The following is a 6133-nucleotide window of genomic DNA, read 5'->3' on the forward strand; positions in this document are numbered from 1 at the left end:
GTTCTTAGCTGACTTTACCCATCGATGCCTTTAGTCCACAGAAGTTTGCATATCATCTGGCTCCACCTCGAGAGAGCCAGGCAGCAGGGGGCAGCTTCCACCCTAGTTCCAGCTTGATTTATCTACATCTTGCATGCAAACTCTGTGGTGACCACAGCAGTAGGGTCTTACCAATTAGTTCTGGTGTAACCAGGAGGAATGGCAAGACCCTGTGTCGTCCGGGGGACTCTGGGCCTGCGGCCTCCCTGACCAGTGACTTCCACAGTTGGCACTGTGGCTTTCATTTAGTATTGCTTCTAAGATTGCCACTGTCTAATCATGCAAGAGTAATTGCTTTCAAACTTTCTTTATTGTTTAGTTGGTGACCTACCAGACTGTAGGTTACTGAGTGGTTTTCTTACTCCGCCTTTGTTTTGTTTTAACACTGGCCCTGTTCCTTCGTCTCTCTATCATTTCAGTTTGATTATATGTGCTGCTCAAGGAACACCCAAATATAGAATTGAGCATGTCTGGTTAGTTTTCCATTTTGGTTACTGTCTATATCAGCAGCAGAGCTTCCACTCACTGTGTTCATCTTTGCTTTTCTGTTTGGTGTGACAGAGCTGCCAAACCTTCCCAGGTGGCTTTCTTTTTAATTCTTTTTTTTTTAAATTTTATTTTCCAGTTTAAATTTAGATAAGAATCAAGGTTGCTTCACAAGTCAGTTCCAGGTCCCTCTCCCATTCCCTCCCTTCCTCCCATGCCCCCCCCCCCGTTATCCTCTCATTTCTCCAGGGAGGGTGAGGCCCTCCATGGGGGTGTCCATAGTGTGTCATTTCATATAGGGCAGGGCCTAGACCCTTTCCCAAGAGTTCTGGGTGAGAGTGCACCTCACATTGTTCTATTGGAGTCCAAAGTCCGTGTGTATACTTGGGATGGGTACTGATCTGCTGCCCAAGGCTCAATAGATTCCCTAGGCCTCTTCACTGACACCCAGATTCAGGGGGTCTTGATCAGTCCCATGCTGGCTTCCCAGGCTAATGCCTGGGATTCAAGAGTTAACCTTTGTCTGGTCAGCTGTTTCTGGGGGTTAAACCAGCCCAGTCTTAATCCCTTTGATCATCAGTCCTCCCTCTCTGTTACTGGCTTTCTTGAGTTCAGCTCAGTACTTAACCAAGGGAGGCTGCCTCTTCTTCGATCAGCCACTAAATAAAGTTTCTGTTTCCTAGACTCTCTGGCCATAGGATTGTAGGCTGGCACTCCCCAGATCTATGTCTAAAATCCATATATGAGAGAGTACATGCCATGTTTCTCTTTTTGTGACTGGTTACCTCACTCAGGATGGTTTCTTCTAGTGTCATCCATTTGCCTGCGAATCTCATGATTCCATTATTTTTTTCTGCTGAATAGTACTCCATTGTGTAGATGTACCACATTTTCTCTATCCACTCTTCAGGTGAGGGACATCTAGGTTGCTTCCACGTTCTGGCAATTACAAATAAAGCTGCTATGAACATAGTGGAACAGACATCTTTGTTGTATGAATGGGCATCTTTTGGATATATGCCTAAGAGTGGAGTTGCTGGGTCTTGTGGTAGGTTTATTCCCATTTTTCTGAGGAATCTCCACACTGATTTCCAAAGTGGCTGAACCAGTTGGCACTCCCACCAGCAATGGAGGAGTGTCCCCCTTTCACCACATCCTCTCCAGCATAAATTGTCATTGGTGTTTTTGATTTTAGCCATTCTGACAGGGGTGAGATGGTATCTCAGAGTTGTTTTGATTTGCATTTCCCGGATGGCTAAGGATGTTGAGCACTTTCTCAAGTGCCTCTCAGCCATTTTAGACTCCTCTATTGAAAACTCTCTATTTAGTTCTGCAGCCCACTTTTTAATAGGGTCCTTTGGTGTTTTGGAGACTTGCTTCTTGAGTTCTTTGTAAATTTTGGAGATCAACCCTCTGTCAGATGTGGGATTAGTGAATATTTTTCCCATTCTGTGGGCTGCCTTTTTGTCTTGCTGACTGTGTCCTTTGCCTTACAGAAGCTTCTCAGTTTCAGGAGGTCCCATTTATTAATTGTTGATCTTACTGCCTGTGCTACTGGTGTTATGTTCAGGAAGCTGTCTCCTGTACCAATTCGTTCAAGGGTACCACCCACTTTCTCTTCTAAGAGGTTCAGTGTGGCTGGATTTATGTTGAGGTCTTTGATCCATTTGGACTTAAGTTTTGTGCATGGCGATAGACATGGATCGATCTGCATTCTTCTACATGCCAGTCTCCAATTATGCCAGCACCATTTGTTGAAGATGCTTTCTTTATTCCATTGTATATTTTTAGCTTCTTTGTCAAAGATCAGATGTTCGTACGTGTATGGGTTAATACCCGGGTTTTCAATTCGATTCCATTGGTCTACCTGTCTATTTTTGTGCCAATACCAAGCTGTTTTCAGGACTATAGCTCTATAATAGAGCTTGAGGTCAGGGATGGTGATGCCTCCGGACGTTGCCTTGTTGAACAGGGTTGTTTTGGCTATCCTGGGTCTTTTGTTTTTCCATACAAAATTGATTATTGTTCTTTCAAGGTCTGTGAAGAACTGTGCTGGGATTTTAATGGGGATTGCATTGAATCTGTAGATTGCTTTTGGCAGGATTGCCATTTTTACTACATTGATCCTACCTATCCAAGAGCATGGGAGGTCTTTCCATTTTCTGAGGGCTTCTTTAATTTCTTTCTTTAAAGATTCAAAGTTCTTACGATACAGGTCTTTCACTTGTTTGGTTAGCGTTACCCCAAGGTATTTTATGTTGTTTGTGGCAATTGTAAAGGGTGATGTTTCTCTGATTTCTTTTTCAGCCCTTTTATCATCTGTATATAGTAGGGCTACTGATTTTCTTGAGTTGATCTTGTAGCCTGCCACTTTGCTGAAGGTGTTAATCAGCTGTAAGAGTTCCCTGGTAGAGTCCTTTGGGTCATTGATGTAAACTATCATATCGTCTGCAAACAGTGAAAGTTTGACCTCTTCCTTCCCAATTTGTATCCCCTTGATCCCCCTTTGTTGTCGTATGGCAATAGCTAGAACTTCAAGTACCATGTTGAAAAGGTATGGAGAGAGTGGACAGCCTTGTTTTGTTCCTGATTTTAGAGGAATTGCGTTGAGTTTCTGTCCATTTATTTTGATGTTGGCTGTTTGTTTACTGTATATAGCTTTTATTATGTTTAAGTATGTCCCTGTTGTCCCAGATCTCTCCAAGACCTTTATCATGAAGGGGTGTTGGATTTTGTCAAAGGCTTTTTCAGCATCCAGTGAGATGATCATGTGATTTTTGTTTTTCAGCTTGTTTATATGGTGGATTACGTTGATGGATTTTCGTATGTTGAACCATCCCTGCATTCCTGGGATGAAACCTACTTGATCGTGGTGAATGATTGTTTTGATGTGTTCTTGGATCCGATTTGCCAGTATTTTATTGAGTATTTTTGCATCAATGTTCATGAGGGATATTGGTCTGAAGTTCTCTTTCTTAGTTGTATCTTTGTGTGGCTTGGGGATCAAGGTTATTGAAGCCTCATAGAAAGAGTTTGGCAAAGACCCTTCTGCTTCTATTGTGTGGAACACTTTGAGAAGAATTGGTATAAGCTGTTCTTTGAATTTCTGGTAGAATTCTGCACTGAGGCCATCTGGACCTAGGCTTTTTTTGGTTGGGAGACTTTTGATGACAGCTTCTATTTCCATAGGGGTTATAGGTCTATTTAAATTGCTTATCTGTTCTTGATTTAGCTTTGGCAATTGATAGCTGTCCAGGAAGTCATCCATTTCCTTTAAATTTTCGAATTTTGTGGAGTACAGGTTTTCAAAGTATGACCTAATGATTCTCTGGATTTCCTCAGAGTCTGTTGTTATGTCCCCCTTTTCATTTCTAATTTTGTTAATTTGCGTGTTCACTCTCTGCTGTTTGGTAAGTTTGGACAAAGGTTTGTCTATCTTGTTGATTTTCTCAAAGAACCAACTCTTCGTTGCGTTGATTCTTTGTATTGTTTTCCTGGTTTCTACTTTATTGATTTCAGCCCTCAATTTGATTATTTCCTGGCGTCTACTCCTCCTGGGGGAGTGTGCTTCTTTGTGTTCTAGAGCTTTCAGCTGTGATGTTAATTCTCTGGTATAACTGTTCTCCTGTTTCTTCATGTGAGCATTTAGCGCTATGAACTTCCCCGTAGCACTGCTTTCAAAGTGTCCCATAGGTTTGGGTATGTTGTGTCTTCATTCTCATTGAATTCGAGGAAGTCTTTAATTTCTTTTTTTATTTCCTCTTTGACCCAGGGATGGTGCAGTTGAGCATTATTCAATTTCCATGAGTTTGTAGGTTTTCTGCAATTTGTGTTGTTGTTGAATTCTAATTTTAAAGCATGGTGGTCTGATAAGATGCATGGAGTTATTCCAATTTTTTGTAGCTGCTGAGGTTTGATATGTTGCCAAGTATGTGGTCGATTTTTGAGAAGGTTCCATGTGGTGGTGAGAAGAAGGTATATTCTTTTTTATGTGGATGAAATGTTCTATAGATATCTGTTAATCCCAGTTGGGTCATTACTTCTATTAGCCCTTTTGCTTCTTTGTTGAGTTTCTGTTTGGTATTCCTGTCTAGTGGTGAGAGTGGTGTGTTGAAATCTCCCACTATAACTGTGTGGGGCTTTAAATGAGATTTAAGTTCTAATAATGTTTTTTAACGAATGTGGATGCCTTTGTATTTGGGGCATAGATGTTCAGAATAGACACTTCCTCTTGGTGGGTTTCACCTGTGATGAGTATGTAATGACCTCCTTCATCTCTTTTGATTGATTTTATTTTAAAGTCTAGTTTGTTAGATATTAGGATTGCTACCCCGGCTTGTTTCTTGGGTCCATTCGATTGAAAATTTTTTCCCAACCTTTAATTCTCAGGTAATGTCTGTCTTTAAGGGTGAGGTGTGTTTCCTGTATGCAGCAGAAGGAAGGGTTCTGTCTTCGAATCCAATCTGCTAGTCTGTGTCTTTTTATGGGTGAGTTAAGGCCATTAATATTGAGGGATATTAATGACCAATGATTGCTCATCCTTCTTCGATTTGCGATGGTTGTTGTTGGTGGAGTTATGTGTGGAATTTCACCCCTTTGTTCTTTTGGCTGTTGGTAGAGAGAGATTCTCTAATGCTTATGTTTTTCTGGTTGTAGTTAGCTTCCTTGGGTTGGAGTTTTCCTTCCAAAATTTTCTGTAGGGCTGGGTTAGTGGACACATATTGCTTGAATCTAGTTTTGTCATGGAATATCTTGTTTTCTCCGTCTATAGTGATTGAGAGCTTTGCCGGGTATAGTAGTCTGGGCTGGCATCCGTGGTCTCTTAGTGTAGGTAGAATATCTATCCAGGACCTTCTGGCTTTCAGCGTTTCCATGGAGAAATCAGGTGTAATTCTGATAGGTCTGCCTTTATATGTTACTTGACCTTTTTCCTTAGCTGCTCTTAATATTCTTTCTTTATTCTGTATGTTTGGGGTCTTGATTATTATGTGGCGAGGGGATATTTTTTTGTGGTTCACTTTATTTGGTGTTCTGTAGGCTTCTTGTACCTTCATTGGCATGTCTTTCTTAAGGTTGGGAAAGTTTTCTTCTATGATTTTGTTGAATATGCCTTCTGCCCCTTTGAGCTGGATTTCTTCTCCTTCTTCTATACCTATTATTCTTAGGTTTGGTCTTTTCATGGTGTCCCATATATCCTGGATGTTTTGTGTTAAGGATTTGTTGGATTTAAGGTTTTCTTTGGTTGATAAATCCATTTCTCCTAGCGTATCTTCAACACTTGAGATTCTCTCTTCCATCTCTTCTATTCTGTTGGTAATGCTTGTATTGGTAGTGCCTGTCTGTTTGTCCAGCTTTTCTATTTTCTGCCTTTCTTCAGATTGTGTTTTTTTTAATGACTCTATTTCAGTTTTCAACCCTTGCAGTGTTTGCATTGCTTCTTGCAATTTTCTGTTTATCTGTTCGTCCGTTTGTTGCCTTTTATGAATTTTTTGGTTTGTTCTTTCTTCCATTTCTTGCATTTTTTGGTTTGTTTTTTGTTCCATTTCTCGCATTTTGTGCTTTGTTTCTTCTTCCATTTCCTGCCTTTTTTGGTATGATTCTTCTTCCA

This window comes from Mesocricetus auratus, unplaced genomic scaffold, assembly GCF_017639785.1.
Source record: "Mesocricetus auratus isolate SY011 unplaced genomic scaffold, BCM_Maur_2.0 Super-Scaffold_100707, whole genome shotgun sequence".
Classification (NCBI taxonomy): Eukaryota; Metazoa; Chordata; class Mammalia; order Rodentia; family Cricetidae; genus Mesocricetus; species Mesocricetus auratus.